Here is a 20,522-nt window from a genome sequence, read left to right as displayed (position 1 = left end):
TTCTTCATTTTCAGACTGTGAAACTGTGGAAATCTAGACTTGCCATATATTGTAGACTTGCATGGGCTTTCGTGGACAAACTTGTTTCAGACTGCAAGCTGATATGCAGGCTGTGTAAAAGAAGTACAGTAATGTTTCCACATTACAGAGTAAAACTCACTCATTCACTCTCACTCACTCACTCACTCACTCACTCACTCACTCACTCACTCACTCACTCACTCACTCACTCACTCACTCACTCACTCACTCACTCAAGCAAGCAAGCATGCATTCACACTAAAGGAATGATTTTGTCAAGCAGGTATTATTGACCAGCAAGGTATGATAATTTTTCTTTATTTTAGTCGTTCTTCATCATTAGTCACTGAAGTGGCATTTAAGTTCAAAGGCTGTTATGGAGATTTCTAGGATGGTAGAAGAGTGCCCATGTTTGAAGTTTGCAGTGGCTACTTCACTGGCACACTAGTGCTGTGTGGCGTGTGTCTGTGAGGGTCTGGTACAGACAGTCCCACATCTGTGTTCACTTCTGTTCTGACCTTCTGAAAAATGGATTGGAAGACTCATGTCTGGCAGCCATGAAGGTCAAGGTGTGTAATTCCCTTGATAACTGTTATTGAGTATAGATTACCATACTGGTCGTGATAGGTGGTATGTTCAACCTTAGTCTAGGAAGACTGTATGTTCCACAATGGCCTTAAAAGACTGTATGTTCAACCTAAGCCTTGGATAATGGTTGGTTCCACCTTGGCCTTTTTAAAGTGGTATCTTCCACATTGGCCTTCGAGAATGGTAAGTTTCAGCTAGGCCTTGGATTATAATATGTTCCACCTAGGCCTCTGATGATAGCATGTCCTGACTAATCCTTGAGCAATTTTATGTTCCACCAGGAAATTGGATGCTGGTATGTTCTACTTGATCTTTGAGAAATGGTATGTTCCACCAGGGTCTTGAACAATGGTATGTTCTATTTGATCCTTGAGTGATGGTATGTTCAATCTAACCTTTGATGATGGTGTGTCCTCACTGATCCTTTGAGCGACTGTATGGGCCTTGAACAATATTTTGTTCTACTTGATTCTTGAGTGATGGTACAATCAGTCTAAGCCTTTCATTATGGTGTGTCCTCACTGATACTTTGAGCAACTGTATGGGACTTGAACAATGGTATGTTCCACTTAATCCCTGAATGATGGTACGTTCAATATGACCTTTGATGATGGTGGGTCCTCACTGATCCTGTATGGGCCTTGAACAATTGTATGTTTTACCAGGATCTTGGATGATGTTGCAAGTATTTTGATGTGTAAGGAAGGAATGATCGGTAATTCAGTAATCGTTTCTTTGCTTGTACTGAGGATTGAAGGGTCCTCACAAGAGTCATTTAATGTTGTCACACCAAATATTCTGTGGAATGGAACAATTTTGGCTTGCTTGCGTGTTCAGGAATGGAATCAATAGAGATTTAGGTCCTTGTTGGCTAGCAGTTACTTTCGGTAGGGTGCAAGCATTGCTAGAACAAAACTGTTCTTCATGTCTTTGGACCATCTTAGCCAACTGAGGAAGCATATTTAACTGATCAGGTGGTATAGAAACAGGGGTATAATACCTTAAACCAATACTGCATGATCCCCAAGCTCATAGCAACTTCTGTTCTGTAATGCCACTTCAACACACCACATGAAGCTCCTTACAGTGTTTCTACAACAATACAGGACAATACACAATTTCTATATTTCTGTATATATTTTTTTATATTTCTATTTCTACCATTAAAATACACCGTTTCTACAACAATGTCTGCTGAATACACTCTCAACAAATTTGACTTCTCACAAGAACCTGACAACATGATCCATGGTGTGATTAGACAATTATGCCACATCACTTGCTTTTATTACATTTCCTGATGTGGTCAAAGCATCTTCCGCTACATGGCCAGTACGATGCCCTTGCTGTCCAAGCAGTTGGTCAATAAGTAATGTGTTTATCTCGCCTCTGTGCTAGGTGCATTAATCAGTGGGCGGAAACATTGATTCTGGTATAGTTCTGCATCTGGAGGTGTTATCTTGAAGCACACTTGAAACAATATTTTGTCTTTAGAGGCAATTTATCACCCTTGAGGGCAATGTACAGGTACTACAGTACATCCAAGTACTGCATTATGTTGAAGAATGGTGTGCTGTCTGTTAGTTTGATGCACACCTTAAACAATACTCTGAACTATATTATCTTTGAGAGTGGTATATTACAGTATATCTAAGGGTTATGTATTATATATACATGTATATGATATATGGAAGATACTAGATGACGAGTAAATGATTTGGTATCAAATTAGTAAAAGTGAGTTTGATACTAAATCTTTAAAGAGTTCAATGAAAAAGGTATTTCACAGAAGCGAGTTTAGTATCCTGTTTATTACTCTCCAACCTAAATTGATAAAAACTGCATCTCTGAGCTATCAGTGTGATGACTCTCAGGTTTCTGCAAGACAAGCAAGGTCTAATACCATTGTGACAGAGACATGAGCATTGTGATGTTATAACTGTGAATGTTATGATGTCATACATCTAACAGTATTACGCTTGTATAATATTGCCTTAAAAATATTACACTGCAGTATCTTCCACAGGTGAGTAATAAAGAGCAATATCAGCAAGGATTACTCTTATCTATGGGCAGTATTTCACATGTTAACTTAATGTTTGAGGGTGATCTTTGACATGATGTCATATTTTGTTTGTGCATATATAACAATATCTACAGGGTTTGATGGCATTATTTTGCAGTGTTAACAATTGTTACACTAGGTTGAAGGCTGAGATGCCACAAATAATGTGATAGACATCATAATTTTGTTGGCGAATGCACCACAGGATCAACAGGGTTTCAGGGCGATATTTTGTAGTGTTTACCATTGCTGCATATTGCTGGACAGATATCATGTTTTGTTAGACGATATGCTACAACATCATCAGTGTTTAAGGGCAATAATTTGCAATATCAGCAGGGTTTCATCATAATTATACGCAATGCATTACAACATCAGCAAGAGTTACTATGATCACCCTTTCTTCTGACCAGCACTAACCATCCTGCCAACTATGAGCATGGTGAGCAACACCTCCATAAAAGACTGGTCCCCCACACTCTTGTTTCCTCTTATTCCAATTCCACCCCCAGTGTGCTATTGGTTATAAAACATTAATTGGCCATTTTAACTGACTGGACAGATAATAGCGTGATGTTGAACAGCTAATATTGATTCAAGGCCATCCTGGCAGATGGCAGCCTTCAGTACATCACACATTTTCAAGATGGCACCTGCCAATTCTCAAGTGAAGAATGCTTATGGGAACGTGATTGAACAGGATGGCAGTTTCCATCTACTTCGTTATGTGAAGCTCTAGTGCAATATCTGAGATTGTTTGTTGGTGATGGTGATTTTGCTAAGTGGAAGTGAGTTTCAATTGCTTCCATTTTCAGTTATATCATTCATTGCCAGTTCTAATTTGGATGGGGCTGTTTGGTAGTCTAGTGGTAAAAGCGTTTGCTTATGAAACCAAAGGCGTGGGTTTGAATCTCAAGGGATGATGTTTTAACCTTACAAGAAACCAGTAATAGTTCAAAACAAAGAATTTGGTAGGGAAATTGTGGGTTTAAACTAGCCATGCAGGAAGGTTGTTCTGAATGCTGAGCCCATGAAAGTATAGTAATTCTATCCTTTGAATAGGCAAGTCAAGATAAGCAGACATCTTTTCCAGTCTGTTATTTATTGTTGTTTAGAATTATCATTCAAACTATTAATTCTTACTTTAGACATTTGTGATAGTCTAGGTTCAAACATATGATTAGCCACCCTGTCACAACTCAAAGACAACCGTTCTCAGTGTATTCCTGTTCCATATAAAATATGACTTATAGTAAGTTTATTTTGAGACTGTGGGTTCAAAGCCAGAATGGGACTCGACCCAACCAAAGTACTAGAACTTTACTGAACAATGTAATCCCAAATGTAATATTTATTACATTAGAAATGGCATTATGTACTCACACACAAGAAACTCAAGTTTTTCTGACCTAATAGAAACAAATTCCATCCCTAAATTCATTTGCATTTTTGCCAGACAGTGAAGGCTGATGGTGTTTTAAATAATTTCTGTTGCATTTGGGAAGGCATGACCAAAAACACATCTAAAGAAGAAACCACCAAAACAGACCTCACTAATGAAATTGTGGGTCCCATACACACACTTCTCATGAGATTGACCAGGCACAAAGTGTCCCTACCATTAGTGGGTATAAGACTGCACAAGAATTGAGCATATCTAATTTGTTCATCTTTGTTCAACAATGCCACACTTAGCTCAAAACCAAGCTAAGTGTAAGTCCAAGATGTTTGCACATGATTTCAGTGTAAACATGATTTGCTGTGTTCAGCATCGATACCATGCAACCCAGACTACAGATGACCTTTCCTGGAGTGGTTGTCCTGAAGTTACCCCTCTTGGACAAGATTAGCACATTACTTGTCAACACCACCACATCTGTTCTTGTCAACACTTTCATATTTCCATGAGTCTTTGCAACCAATAAAATGTCTTCACTTAAATTTTTGTTTTTCTCACTCTCTTGTAATATGTATACTTTATGATACCTGACTTGCATTACTTTTGCTTATGAGTATATGTTGACTGTGTTTCTACTTGTGGTCATGTTGTGATGCAGGAAAAACTCACAACAGAAGACAGGACTGTAGTAGGGTTGTAGAGGTGTATGTAGTGTGATGGGCTGTTTACAGCTGTGTCCAGTCTAGGTACTGTTCCTGGTAATGTCAGGCTCTCTGGTGCCAGGCTAATTACAGCTGTGTCCAGTCTAGGTACTGTTCCTGGTAATGTCAGGCTCTCTGGTGCCAGGCTAATTACAGCTGTGTCCAGTCTAGGTACTGTTCCTGGTAATGTCAGGCTCTCTGGTGCCAGGCTAATTACAGATGAGTTCCAGGATCAGAATGCCAGTGTTCAGTACTTGTGTATACAGGGAGTACTGGTATGTGTAATCACCATTAACAGGACAACACACGTCACCAGAGGCTCCGACACACACCTCCTCACCTCATTCCTGCATATATTTACAGTGTAGCTCGGGCAGACGGGTAGCATAGTGGTTAAAACATTCGCTCATCATGCCAAAACCCGGGTTCAGTTCCCTTCATTGGTATTGCATGAAGTCTACTTTTGGTGTCCTCTGCCATGACAGTGGTGGAATTTTGCTACAAGTGACATGAAACTCTGTCACTCAGAGTAGCTGTTCTTCAGCTCATGAATTGAGATTGAGTATTGCTTAACACTACATCAGCATTGTGAAAGCTCAAGGTTAGTGGTGCAGCTATGACGTCAGACATAAGTTTGACTCCGTACATAGTGCAATTGTTCTCCTTCCTTTTGGTCTGTTATTTACATTGACACACTTGTTAAACTCTGTTGCTGTAAAGAGGATGATTTAAACACAACAGAACACTTTACACATTTTTACAACGATGACACCACCACAAACAAAATGAAACCCATCATTTCGCTCAAGTCTTTCGCTATATAAACCCAGAATATGTAACTTTGAGTGAGTGAGTGAGTGAGTATGGTTTTAAACTGCTTTTAGCAATATTCCAGCAATATCACAGCAGCAGACTTCAGAAATGGGCTTCACATACTATATCCATGTGGGAGGAATCAAACCTGGGTCTTCAGTGTGATGTTAGATACTTTAACCACTAGGCTACCCCACAGCCCCCTGTATCCAAAGGTACATCCCTGTCTCATCCTTCCTTGTCAAGTGTCAGCTTCAAGAAACCCTTCAAAGGGAGAAGAACTTATGATCTTACGGCATGGTGGATAAAATCTACAGAACCCTTACATCATGGACCTTGTACCCTCACGTCTGTCAATTGTTTGCTCACATTATTGGAAGACTGACCTCATAACAAAAATGCAACAAATCTAGGAATATCAGAACTCTTTGATGTAATTATTTTTTTAATCTTATCTACTTTATTTCAGGTGATTTGTTTACTCATGCTTATGTAGATACGTATACCAAAATCTACTCTATAGCGAGGAAGCACCTGTCTTTGACAAGATACAACCTTGGAACTGAGATTTTCCCGATATATACAATCAATTGCTCATTACTCGGATGTAGTCAGCTGATCCCACTGTTCAAACTGTGGTCAGCTATAAATGGAGATTGATGAGACTCTGTTAGTTGGTAGGGCAAGGCCTGGTGGGAAGACGAGGTGAAAGCTCATGTGAAGTGCTGCAGAGGCTGACCTCTTTCTTCATCATACTGTAGTCTTGTAATTACTGTGGTTGACCTTGTAGGCCATTACTTGACAAAAGTAGATAGTGGAGATGCAATGATTGATTGTACTATTGGTTCATTACATTTGTCTGTTGCTCTGTGATGGTGACAGTATTAAGGTCTAACAGGTTTGATAAATGAAGAGAAGATGACATTTGATAATTTTCAGATTTTATCCTCAGCTTTAAAAAGTGCTTGCAGAAAGTTATGAAAAACAATTACTTGTATTTCTTAATGCAAAAGAAAAAAATTGACAAAAATATTTTAATCAGTGTCAATATTCATGACTGATGAGTTGCACTGGATGTAGACCTTGGTCTCAGTAAAAATCTTTTTAGGCAAAGGAAAGAAACAAATTCACACTGATACAGACTTTCAGCTCTTTCAACAATATCAGTATAATTTACCAAGTCTAAAATGGAGCCTTACAATTGTTGTATACAGTCAGGCTGCGATAATCCGGACACTTCTGTTTTTCATCAAAAACGTTCAGATAGTGAAACGTACGGACTACTGAAACGAACTTTTATGAACACAACTACAGTAGAGTTACTTCCATTTGACATGGCAATACAAAAATATACGAATGTTTACAAGTTTCAAAAGACTTTATTACAGTTTGTAGACATAACAACTTGAATATTCATATAATAACCAATCAGTGCGTATAATCATGTCTGGATAGATTATGCATACACGTAACAAAACTCACTTGTGATAGAAATCTACATGACGGTAACAGTTCTGAATGGTGGAGCTTTTTACTTCAGACCAGGCAGTTTTCTCGGTGCTTCTCGGAGATTAAGCATTTGCGGCCGGTCGGCACACTGGATGAAATGCAGTGAATGAAATGAACTTTCTCGTTGGTGATTGGCACACTTGTGCCTGGCAGCATTGTCACAAAGTAAGATCACGTGTGAACCACGTGATTGTATCTGTCTGTCAAATGGTCGTAGCCAATCACAAACCACATCCGATGTTCAAAATTGTGCTCTTGCCGATAGAATGTCCGAATTCTTGACCAAAATGTTTCACATAAGATCAAAACTGGCTTTCGGGTTTTCTCTTTGTATCTACAAATTTCTTTTTTTTTGTACGGCAGTAATTTCACACGCCTAGGGGCGGGTCTTGCCATTATGACTGACAAGCGTCAGCTGATCTCATTTTGACACTATCAGTGTTTTATACAGGAAGTAAGCATGACAGGTATTACTCCAACTAACCAAAAGTGAGACCTACTAAATGATCAAAATCACAAACTAACGACGTCTTCACCTCGGAGGTGTCACTTAACAATTACCACTGAATGGGGCTCATGGTGTGAAGGGATTATCCAAACCTTTTTGATGTACCTCCGGATTAATGAAGCAAAACTGTGTGTAATTAGCTAATCTGTTACCACTGATTAGCTTCCGGATACGGAGAGTGAAGCACCGGATTACTGAATCAACAGATAATGAGTTTACATAGTAGACAAGATTGGTGACAGGTAGTTATTGTTCGGATATCGTAGGAATCGGATTGTCAGGGTCCGGACTAACGCGGCCTGACTGTATTTAAAGTAAACATACTAAATTTAACTAAATCTGACTATTTTATTCAAAATAAAACATAATTCTGCATGGTAAAGCCTGATTCCTACATGGATTATATTCTTTTGAAGTCCAACAAGGTTTATTTTATGTCAAATTATAGCATGGCTTATATTCCTCTGAAGTCCAACAAGGTTTATTTTATGTCAAATTATAGCATGGCTTATATTCCTCTGAAGTCCAACAAGGTTTGTTTTATGTCACATTATAGCATGGCTTATATTCCTGTGAAGTCCAACAAGGTTTATTTTATGCCAATATCCAACATGGTTAACATGTACCAAAGTCCAGCATGGTTTTCTTTCTATCAAAGTCTAAAATGATTGATGTTCAGCCAAAGTCCTTTGTGGTTATGAGGTCATTAAGTTATATACTTTCCAACCTAGTCTGACAAGGTTACACAAGTCCCAAACATGGACAACCTTGAAGTCCAACAAGGTCCCAAGGCCCACAAATGTGCTATGAATACAAACAAGAACCTGAAAGAATGTGCGGCACTGACAGAAACAGGTAGCCATGCTCTGCCTTAGCTACTGGCATTGCAGGAACTACTTCTGAATTGTTTCTATGTTTGTGTTATAAAGGTTCATATTCTGGCATTTAGACAACTTGTATTGCTGAAGAGTTCCACCTTCCATCAGCTGACCTGTGAAGACTGTTGAGGCACGTTCTTTGTTACATAACATAGACAACACACCATATGCTTTCCTCATACTGATCAAAGTCCAGGTGGAGAGAAGGTGAGACATGACAGGTAAACTGTAATTGTTCTGATAGTACAAAAAGGCTGAAACATACAACACAAGATAACAATGAGTTTGTGTTTATTCTTCTTGCAACAGTGTTTTTGATATATCATTCCTAACTGGGAGATACATGGGTAACATCAACCAATATCTCCCAGGAGACATTGCTAATGGGGCATTACCTCACAATAATTTGCAAACCATTGTGACAGTATTGCTACCATGACACCACAACCAAACACCATCATTATTCTCTGTACCACTTACAGCTGTTTAGTGGTGCTTTATATATTCAAGACACATGTATTACTAGTCGCAAACTAAAATGTTGGGAGAAATATTTTGGAAGAATGTAATCTCATCTTATTATGTTAACTATATCAGCACTTATCCTTAAATGCCTAGAACACTTAAGCTCTTATCACCATGTGTTGATATATTGGATATCATAAAGACATTCTGATGAGATTACATCCCAGTGTGTCAGCTTGATGTGGAAAGAAGGGTGCAGCTCGGAGACATTTACCTCTTTGATTCAATACACAAGCACAGGTTGGTGCTGATAAACCTTGAAACATTGTAAGAGGTGGTCTGGAATAAAACCCAGGAATCATGGGGATGCACCTCTTTAGGAACATTCTATTATGATAAGAAATGGTTCATGCCATATGTCTCTGTTCATTGCTGTTTTAGACTTTAATAACTTGAGATCGGTGTGTGTCCTTGCATGTTTGTATGTATTAATCTAGGTTGATTACGGTAGGTGTAGAGGGAAGTTCAGACAACCACAGAATGTATTGTTGTCCCCACTCAACCACTACTTCAACTGTCTTTCCCAAACCTCTGCTCCAACCCCTTGACGGTATCCCCTACCTCTACCCCTCCCTCTATGCTTGTCCCCACCCCTTGCCTTTACTCCTACCCTTTCCTTGTTTCTACCCATACCTCTACCACAGCAGCAAAACCATGCCTTAAACACCACCTGCGTCTACCCATGCCTCTCCCAGACCTTGTAGAATGATTTTTAGAAGTCCACCTCAAGTCTGGAATCACTATGCATAATTACGTCAGCTCTGACATTACAAATTTTGTCTGGGCTCCATCTGGATATGTTTTTTTGGTGCAGAGGGAGGTTAAGACAACCACAGAATGTGATGTTGTCTCAGACAAACATGGTGTTTAGATGTTATCATAAAACAACACAGGAAGGTGGTGCATAAACAATATCAGTGCCAAGAAACAATCACCCAAGTCCAACTCTTCCAGATCATTTAAGATGATCTACATTCTGGTGAGACTGAGTTTACCCATATCATACTGTAAGTCAGCGGTCCTCTAGTCGGGGAAGGTTGTGTAGAAGATACATAAGAGCTTGGAAATCACAGGACAATACCACACGGAATGAACCCATGAATATTTGGGGTAGAATTGATCATCAACAACCCATGCTTGTTGTAAGAGATGACTAACAGGATCGGATAGTCAGACTTGCTGATTTAGTTGATGCATGCCATTGTATGCCAATTGCATAGGTCAGTGATCATGCTATGGATCAGAGGATTGGTCCTGACTCAATTATTCACATGCTGAGGGCTTATAGCTGGAATATTACTGAGTGTGGCATTAAACAACAAACAAACAAACGTAAGAATATGATGACAAGATAGCGTACTCTGAGCTCACCCAGGGTTTCAGCTATGGGTGTGTATGTAATGATGGCCCTCTATGTCTCTAGGCTAGATTCTGTCAGGATAAAGATGGCTGTTCACTCAGGATTCCAGCTGATGGTGTTTGTGATGGCCCTGTATGTCTCAAGGCTAACTTCTGTCAGGATGAAGATGGCTGTCAGCAGGCATCTAACAGAGCAATAGTTCACACAAACCAAACAGTCAACCAAATGTGGTTATGGATCAGGTTAAATACATATGTTTCTACTGAGCATGGAGTTGACAGAAGTCATGCTCAAGGAGAAAAGTATGGTCTCCACACCCTGATCCACCTTCTGACCCAACCACCTGACCCCTGTCCCCACCTCAACTTTCTTTCCCAAACCTCTGCTCCAACCCCTTGACACTATCCCCTACCTCTACCCCTCCCTCTATGTTTGTCCCCACCCCTTGCCTTTACTCCTGCCCTTTCCTTGTTTCTACCCATACCTCTACCACAGCAGCAAAACCATGCCTTAAACACCACCTGTGTCTACCCATGCCTCTCCCAGATCTTGTAGAAAGATTTTTAAGAAAGTCCACCTCAAGTCTGGAATCACTATGCATAATTACGTCAGGTCTGACATTACACATTTGTCTGGGTTCCATCTGGAAATGTTTTTTTAGTTTAAAGATATATCTTTTTACATAAAATAACCTAATTCCTGGAACTATTTTTTCAGTTTTCCACCCTGCCCTTCTTAGTCACCCCCTCCTACACCACCATCTATTGATTGATCTTGGGGCAGCTGGTGTGAAACAGACTGTGACATAATCAGCTCTCTATCATTACCCAATTGGCTGTGCTGTTGTCCCCAAGGAATGCCTTAATTATCACCAGAAGGTTTTGTTGGCAAAATTGATTTTGATTTCATTATGAATCTGGCAATGAGGTGAAGTAACTTTACTGAAAATCTTTTGATGACAAATGTGCAAATACAAATATCTTGGAATTGAACATTGATCTTTTCACTCAACATGTAATAAGGGGCGAAGGAATTCTTCTGTTCCTAATGGGTGATGGTGATTAACGAGATTTGGGGTTTTTTTATTTGGAAAATATGCTTTAAAATATCAATAAAGGTGATGTCAGTGAAATAATTCAATAAGATGAGGAAGTTGATGATGATGATTGGGCCTTGATACAAATAATTCCTTTAAAACAAATTACCATACATGGATTTATTTGCAAGTGATTATTTGTTGCATACATGGTTAGATGATTTTTTTTCAGCAGTACAAATGCCCTTCAGGAGTATATAAGCTTCTTTATACTATACTCAAGATAATTATGCATATTTTCTGTTATAATTATATACTACTTTGAAAGAAGTTAGAAAACACTATATCTGTGCATGACTGAATAACTACAGAAATATACAAGAATAAGGGTTTATTTAACCTCCTTTCAGTAGTAAACATACAATGCTTTGATGCCTTATAAAATAAATAAATGTTTCATGTTGTTTATGTAAGTCAGTTCAGAAATTAAAAGGATTCAGAAATGCTTGTTTTATTATTTTATTAAATTTGGTTAACTGAAACTAGAAATAAATGCATCGGCTCAAATGTTTGGTTTTGGCTGGTAAAATATGTTTACCCAAAATTTGAAAAAAGCTCCGGTCTGATTTGTTGCGTACCATTATGACACAGCACCAGGAAACACTGGGTTATGTATTCAATAGGCATCTCACAGATGTCATCAGTTCCCTGCAGTTGCACAGATCAATGCTTATGCTGTTGATCACAAGATTGATATAGAATCGACTATTTACAGACTGCCGCCACATAGCTGGAATGTTGCTGAGTGCACTGTAAAACTGAACTCTCTCACTCACTCACATTGTATGTGCCTATGTTAGATGGTAAGGCAGGGGAGCTGTCCATCTCCCAGAATGTACAAAATAACCCCAAAAAGAGCAAAACTCAATCTAGAATGCTTAAGTCTAGATGCCACAAATCATTAAATTATGAAGAGTTCTAGGCCTATACCCGATTTTCTAAATTTTACACACATATATATATGTTCTAATAAGATAACTCTATTTCTGTTTCTACATGTCAGTGAAGTTTTCATAACTGATTACATTATAACCATATTAGATTTGTATTAAGGGGTTTTTGACCCTGAAAAGGGTTGTGATCCTTTATTTTGGGGCTGGTTCTGAATGTGGACCCTCAGCTGAACTACCACAGATTGATAATCAGTTGGAAGAGAGCCCTGCCTGAGTGATCTGTAAATAGAAGGACCTGTCAGATAGAGCAGCTCTGCTTGAGGAGACAACAATACAGGCCACTGATCATGTGACTGGTCACATGACCTTGATCTGATAACATGACTTTGCATCAGTCATGCCAACATTACAGTGCTTTATTACTATTGACTTTCAAATGAACCATTAACAGAAATCTAGGAGATTTTTGGTCAGAGGAAATAGTTCGTGACCGTTTTCATTTGGACAGTCAGATAAACTGGAAGGATTTGGGTGGTTTATTGAATGTTTGAATGGAATATAAAACCAAGTCTAATTGATATATTGATTTAGATTTAATGGAAATTCTGTAAGAAAAGGATTGAAACTTCATCAGATTTTATTTTGAGATTTTATTGTCAATTGAAACAGCCTCGACTTTGAAAGAGGTGCAGTAGCAATAATGTTTATCCGTGCCTCCAACAACAATGTTTGCGGGATGTGGAAGTTATGGTGTGTTGACGTCATGCAATTTACAACACACTACAGATTTCTTCTACCCTTAAACTTTTTATTTCAGTCATGAAAATGAAGTATTAAACATTGTATCTGTTCTATGACAACTACAGTAGGAATGGTGCTAGCAGAAACGATATACCAACTGTATATGAAGTCTGTGGTGATAGTCATTATCTGAACTTCAAGTTATCTCAGTTTACTTATGTAAGTCTGCAGCAAATTTTGTATTTGTTTGCTACTTAGAATTTGTGTGAGTTGTGCTTGTTTTTTTTACGACTAATTCTTTGAATAATGGAATTAAATAGTTTGGAGAACAATACAGTGGCCTTATGGCCGTCTTTCAGGGCATTTGAAGGACCTTAATAAGAAAGCTGTTGTCACCCAAATGTAATCTCTCACCACTTAGATGCACTTTGAGCTTGTCAAGCGACCCTATGGGGATTCAGAATTGGAAATGGTCCTGAGGTCAGAACAGAGTTGATATTAAGAGTTCTGATTGCAGCCCTGCCAGAACCAAGACAATGTGGATTCCAGATATCACCTGAGGTTAATTCGTAATTAATTCTTTTTTTAAATATTTGGACTGAAATGTGAACTAGAAGGGATTATGATGTAACTGTTTTACTTGGTTTAGTGAAAGTTAATTCCTGGCTGTAGCATAGTCACAGTTATTTCATGGCTCTGGTATACTGACAGTTATATAATGGCTGTAGTATGGTAACAGTTCTTTCATAGCTCTGGTATACTGACAGTTATATAATGGCTGTGGTATAGTAACAGTTCTCTCATAGCTGTGGTATACTGACAGTTATACTAATAAGTATGGTATACCTACAATTACACCCCAAGGGGCATAATTGCAGATACATCATGGCAGGCATGTACTCAGTTATGTTATCGCCTTGGTATATTTACAGTTACGTATTTGAAAGCTTCAGGAAATATTCAATCACATTCAAATGATATACACTGATGATATTGTTGGAAGCTTAAGGGAGATATCAGCAATTCAGATCACACTGTCTCTTTTAGACTAATATGCATAGGTTGTCAGCTGACTGGGTGGCATGAAAAATAGCAATCTACATGTGACTGGAATATGTCCTGTAATATGGCAAAGGCAGTTGCAGATCTCGATAATGTAGCAAGCCTAAATACTCTCTTTGAATGTGAGCGGTGTGGGTACATGCATGTGTACTTATAGTTTACTGCTGCATGCAGTCGTATGTCAGATATATGTTTGCAGCATATGAATAATGGAGTCTACACCAGAATATCCAGCGATATCAGCATCACTAGGGTATTTTCACTCCCATTATCCAAATCAATGAGTCTGAACAACCAACCAGATAGTAACTTTGAACCATGCTTTGCTGGACAGAGTGGGTGAGTTACGTTTCACGCCTCACTTAGCAGTATTCCAGCTTTGTGGCGGTAGTCTGTAAGAAATCAAGTCCCGTGATCAACAGCATGAGCATTGATCTACACAACTGGGATTTGATGGCATGTCAGCCAAGTCAGCAAGGCTCAGCCACCCGATCCCATAAGTGGCTAGGTAACTTAAGACCAATTCTAACCCGAATTTTCACAAATTTGCATGATGGAACAAAATTGATGACTATATTTTGTTTTGACCACATGAAGTGAGAGTTGCATATATTTCAAGTCAGTTTAGTATTTTACAGTTAAGTGCCCATGTTAATGTTTGGTGTGGTATCTCAGTGGGCAAACAATATACAACCAATAGTCAGTGTGGACTTCTACAAGAAGCCCTGATGCCCACGCTCACTTACACACGACACGCACGAACGAACACACGCACGCACGCATATGGTTGTTGTAATAACAGAATGTTAATCATCCATGTGAAACCTGACCTTTGGCAAGAAATTAGTTTTTCTAGAAAAAAACTTTTTGTAGCCAACTGTAATCCTTAATTGACTTATGTAGCCAACCAGTTCCAACCCAAGGTCATCTCTGATTCCTACTCCTACTGTTTTCATCATGACTGTTACTGCCCACAGACATGTTTTACAGGATTGATTCAGGACACCCACATCCTAAGTAACTGAGACTTGCTCTTTAAACTACCCAAGGATACTGTGAAAGTAATCTGTCTAAGCTGCCACAGTTACAGCAATTACACCAGCCTGGGAGTTGAGCAACATCGTAGTGAGCTGTACTTGACCTGTCCTATCTTATCATCCCTCCTGCCTCTCGTTCCTGCTTTACCAAGTTCACCAGCTTCAGTCAGCTGTGGTTTATGAGCTTAATCCTCTCAATGCTATCGTCGAACCCATTCGACAGGAGTGCAGGATAATGACATCTCCAAATAAAACTTGCAATAATTATTCAACGAGTCGGATTTACGTGTCATATGAATTATGTATGGAATGTACTAATTCTCACCTTTTTAAATATGTAATGTTCAATACGTTTATATACCTTAAAACGAAACGCCCGCGAATTAAAAATGAGATCGCCAAATTTCTCGGCACGCAGTCGAAAATAACGGCCATTGTTGACTTCCAGCGCACCACGCCGTGTGGTACCCAGTCTAATATTTTCTTCATAATGAAATATATTTTGATAGTTTAGTCGATATTTTTTGTTCCTTGACGAAGAGAAAGCTCATAAGTTTCCCATTTTCTAAAAATTAGTAACTTTCGGCTCAAATAAATATAAACAAAACCAATCTCAATGTTATATCATCGATTGGACGAACAGAAACGATCATGGCAACGGCGGTAAACAAACAACTCCACATGTATCGTGATGCCGAAGAAAATGTGCCATCCTTTTGACATATCCAATTATTTTATCTGGAATTAATTACACGGTGTGAATAGGTAAATGTTATTTCCTCTGCACAGAAATTACCAGATTTAGCGATTTTATTTTGATTTGGTTTGATAAACTTCCAACATTCACAAAGTTGACAGCCGTTGGTGACCCGAAAGGGCGTGGCCAAACTCGCGGTCTTTCTAAGTGACAAGATACGAAGGATGTTTGAAAATATGCGTTCATAAGCAGAATCTGAACACATATACATTGAAAGAAAACGACTCAATACCTATATAATGCAGATCATGAAACAGTATCACAATATTTGTAATTGTACCCACCCTTGATGAAACCGGAAGCACGTACACGGCATGGCACTCGTGGAAGTAAAATGTGAAAGAGTTGGAAAACGACCATTGATACATTTTCTAAACTGATTCAAATTCCCGTAAGATCTATACTATACACCAGAGTTACCTTTCAGTCATCCTCAGTCATTTACTATTAGTTGTGTTCAATAGCAGTTGTCATTTGTTGCTTGTGTTGTAGTATTTCTCCTGAAGTTAGCCGTCGATGTGTTGATCTTTAGTTTAGCAAATCCGAAGTCGATGATTTTCGCGGTCTATTTTTTTCAAAGAATGTTCTGACACGGGGAGACATATACATTGTCAGTGTGTCGTAACAATAACAGAATATTCTTCTGTGTATATCGTTACAAGAAGTACAATTTTGATGATTGAAGATCTCATGAAAAAAAACCATTTTTCCTTTTGCAGAAACGAACGAAACCAGAGCTAGTGTGAGAATGTAACGTACAGTAAATGTATTTCATAAAAATTAATTACTGCTTAGAAAACAACTGTCATCGTCTTTGTGAATCAGTATTTATTTTAGACATTAAAACAGCTAAACATCACATCTTTTGTTCACGAATTTGGAGCAAAATTGAAATTATTTTGTTACTCCAAACAGCAGAGCTTTCGGAGTTAATTCTACCTAGTATATATAATGCAGGTAATGTTTCAGATCAAATTGTTTGACGTGTGTGCATATTTGTATAAAAAAAATCATGTCATGCTGCTCAGTCCGTGGTTCCATACAGCTTTTAGATATTGCACTAGTGCAATCTGAACTGCAAAATGTACCTCATGTTTATGGCCATACTTTTTACCTACTTGCACACTGTCTATGTTCATATTTTACTGTTAAAACAGACTTCATCTGGGAAACAGACTGATGATCCAAACTCTTGGAGCAGTGATTACACTGACAGTGATCGAAAGACAGACTCATTTTTTTCTTGTGATGAAATTTCATGAAGTAATATGAAATTATCATACCAGACCTAGAATAATTTTGTCGTAGTGATGTTTTGAATATGGAATATCAAAACTACAAGTGACAGATAATTAAGTGTTGAGTAGGAGGTGCAACCTATGTTAGTCTTTGGCATCAAGGTAATCATGTGGTGGCAAGTAAATTTCTTTTTTCCTAATACTGAGCTCTGCAGTGAGTGTTTTTTATTGTCCAGTTTGGAGCTATTCTTTAAGATTTCAATTTGGATTTTTTTTCATTGCCATGTGTATATGGCAAAGACATATATATCAAATGCTTCCAGATCTTTAACGGAGGACTGCTCAGTCCTTGGCATTTTGTTATTCAAGGAGGACTGTTCTTCATGTTTCTTGTTTCATGATGGTTTAGGCTATTGAACACTAAATAATTGGAGTATATCACCATCAGACACTTCAGCAAACAGAAACAATCCTTGAAAGTTCATTAGACCCATTTCATAATGTGACATTGCTCCTAAACCCAGGAAAAGACAATAAGGTAGAATAATATATATTTACAGAATATGAAGCATGTTTACTTTCACCAGAGACAATATAACTTCTTATATGTATATGGTTTCTTTTTTATCAAATGATAACATTTTCCAATAAATTTACATGTACTGTTACTTCAACAACATAAATGACATTATTTGTCATGTGCGATTCAAAATAATTCAGCAAACAAAGTGGTACTGCTGAAAACAAAAATAACTCATCACCCATTTGTATTTGATGTACATTTTGGCACGATATTATGAAGAAATAAAATACACAAAATAATTTGTAACATCTGTCCATATATTTTTTGGCATACATGTAGTTGTAATAAAAAATTGTGCAAAACTGTCAGCTTTCCACATTACTGAAAGACATTAATTAAAATTTGGTTATTTACACGTTGCAAATGCATTGACAGATTTTAAGTGTCTTTGCCTTTGTCTATTTGAGAGAGAAAAATAATTGTCATATTATTATCATTTAACATATTAAAGTATATCAAAAGATTTAAAGTTGTAACCAGTTATGAAACATAAAGCATTGACAAATCTATCGTAATTATTCATCAAGAACGTTAATTCATTGCATAAAATTATGAATGTAATTCAACTTGTTCTAAAGTGAGACATATAATTTTCCCAATCATGTAATATGAACGCATTTTTTATCAAATCATCTCCGATTTCATGTGAAACTATAACTGAAAATATATTTTTGTTTATAAAACATGTATACTGCAGTTCTTACTACACTACATCGTCATAAAAAGAAAAGCATGAATGTTATTTTGAAACACAAATGCCACGCCCATATCCGCGCACCTGTTGTTGAGAATGATATTTGTACACGTTTATGTGTTGGACCATGTGAAAAAAACAATAAGCTGGGATCAACATGCATCACAATTATATCTTTGCTATCTTTATATTCAGTGGACAATAAAGTATTGTGCCTAATATGAATAAAAATTCAAATAAAAGATACTGAAAAACTTGCATCTGCAGTGTTGATCGACTACTGTTTCCGGGTCACGGGAGCATACAAGGTCAAACTGGTTCGGCTATGTGCAAATTATATAGTCAAAAATACACCAAGAAAATTCTATGAGCTCTGATTAATCACTTTAAACAGTTTTTTGTGCTAAATTCAGGCGAAATATCTCCAACTTTTCTGTTCATATTCAATAGCGAATGAATTTCATCAAGCAATCCCCGTCTGTGACATCACATCCGGTGACCTTTGCACTTACTAGAAAACAAGTTAGATTTCACGATCTTAATTTTCGTCCGTCTTTCGTCATACTAAACGGAAAATGATACATGGAACACTTGTAGAATGAGAAATTCTCCCTCTTTCACCAGGTCTTACACAGAAGAGTTCTGTAATCTTTCTTCTGACCAAAAAAGCTATATTTTATGTAGGAGTTCGACGAAGCGCGCCATGTTTGTTTTTTCGTATGCGCAACACGATTTAACAGCCTCTTTTTGTGGGTTTGTGCAAAAATTAATGAACCATAACACTTGATATTTGCACTCATGAATGCTTATGAATCATGTATTTTATTCTGCTATTTTCATTACATGACACGTTTAAATAAACGTAATAGTGCCATTTCAGTAAGACCTGTCATGACATCGAAAATATTATTTGTTTACGACGAACGTTTTCGATTATTTTTTTTCAGAATTATTTTTTAATTTGTCGTCGCGCGGATATTTGCCGATACAAATATACGAAATTAAAGTCAGATACTTATGAAATATCAGTAGTAAGAATATTGAAATCGGTTTGCGATAATTGGACAATTTATACGGTTCCTAGTATAAAACGCATCCGGCTACCAATCGAGTAATTCAGGTAAATTCAGGAAAATTTACTCTGTTTATGTTTGTCTTGTAATTAATATCTGTACGTTTGAAATTATCTGGATATTTTTTGATAGTAATGTTTATTTTTGTATGTAGTATTAATGAGCTGAATATTTTTTCAGTTGTCCCTTCTTTAGTGACGCACTGAGTGTTTGAAATCACCCACCCTCTTATTAGCGCCTTATGCTGAAATTAATTCAGCAGGCTAAAGGTTAAAGTCTTTGGTTCTTGACAGGAACATTAAATCATATTCCAGCTGAGTGTCAGAAAATGAATGGCACACAAATCCATGGCCATTGAGGGGTGCAACTGACTCTGTGGCAGATAACCATTTCTCTTCTCTCCTCCATGATGTATGTCTGATATTCCATATGCTCAAGCAGTTGTTGGAGGTGATACTGTTTAGCACCATATATCAGACTTTGACAAGTGCCCGCCCACAGTGATGTTACTGTGGTACTATTCATGTCAGTTTTAACTAATATACAGTATTATACAGTGTTGATCTCACTGTTGTATAGTGTTGAGGTGATTGAAGTACACAGTTCTGACTGTTGTACAATGTTGATGTGACTGTAAAGCATCCAAGTGACTGTTGTACATTGTTGATCTAATTGTTGCACATTACTATATGTAATCTGACTTTTGCACAGTGTTGATCTGACTGTTATAAAGCTTTGAGCTGAGTTATGTGCATGGTTGACCAGACTGCCTTTTCATAATTATGTCATTACAGTGTTAATGGTGTCTACATTGTGTTTGGTATGATGTAAAACCATATAATTATATGTAACACTAGGAAGTATTATTTGTGGTATGAGTACAGACATCATTTAGCACTAGATAGTATCTGGAAATAATTAAGATACCATAGTCTGTCCCCCAGTCACGACAGAAAGAAGCAGTCTAACTCTAGTCTAAAG

At 37.7% G+C, this 20,522-nt stretch overlaps 1 protein-coding gene across 2 annotated transcripts in view; it reads left to right on the top strand.

The window, feature by feature from the left end:
* LOC137288074 (protein eva-1-like) overlaps window positions 1-20,522 on the top strand; it is a 166,999-nt gene that overhangs the window by 109,888 nt on the left and 36,589 nt on the right. The window lies entirely within an intron of this gene.

The sequence above is a fragment of the Haliotis asinina genome, chromosome 6 (assembly GCF_037392515.1).
Source record: "Haliotis asinina isolate JCU_RB_2024 chromosome 6, JCU_Hal_asi_v2, whole genome shotgun sequence".
Lineage (NCBI taxonomy): Eukaryota > Metazoa > Mollusca > Gastropoda > Lepetellida > Haliotidae > Haliotis > Haliotis asinina.
Note: the sequence above shows the minus strand (reverse complement) of the source record. Positions and strands in the feature narration are given on the sequence as shown.